Source organism: Thunnus maccoyii, chromosome 8, assembly GCF_910596095.1.
Source record: "Thunnus maccoyii chromosome 8, fThuMac1.1, whole genome shotgun sequence".
Lineage (NCBI taxonomy): Eukaryota > Metazoa > Chordata > Actinopteri > Scombriformes > Scombridae > Thunnus > Thunnus maccoyii.
This window is the reverse complement of record NC_056540.1, coordinates 15,272,633-15,272,846: the sequence shown is the minus strand read 5'-3', so window position 1 is coordinate 15,272,846 and position 214 is coordinate 15,272,633.

Sequence of the window (214 nt, the reverse complement as noted above, 5' to 3'; positions counted from 1 at the left end):
ATTTGATTTGGGGTTGACAAACAATATATCATATAAATGCTTATTTTATTACAATGGTGAGACAGAGAGACGACAAATGACACTGTCAGTCTCAAATCCTCTTTCAGTGTGAAGAAGGGATGTTTCCTTTTCTCCCACTGAGTCCATCACACATATGAAGGCTCTCTGTCATGTTGGAGGTTAAAAAGAGAAGTAACACCGAGAACCACTTCCT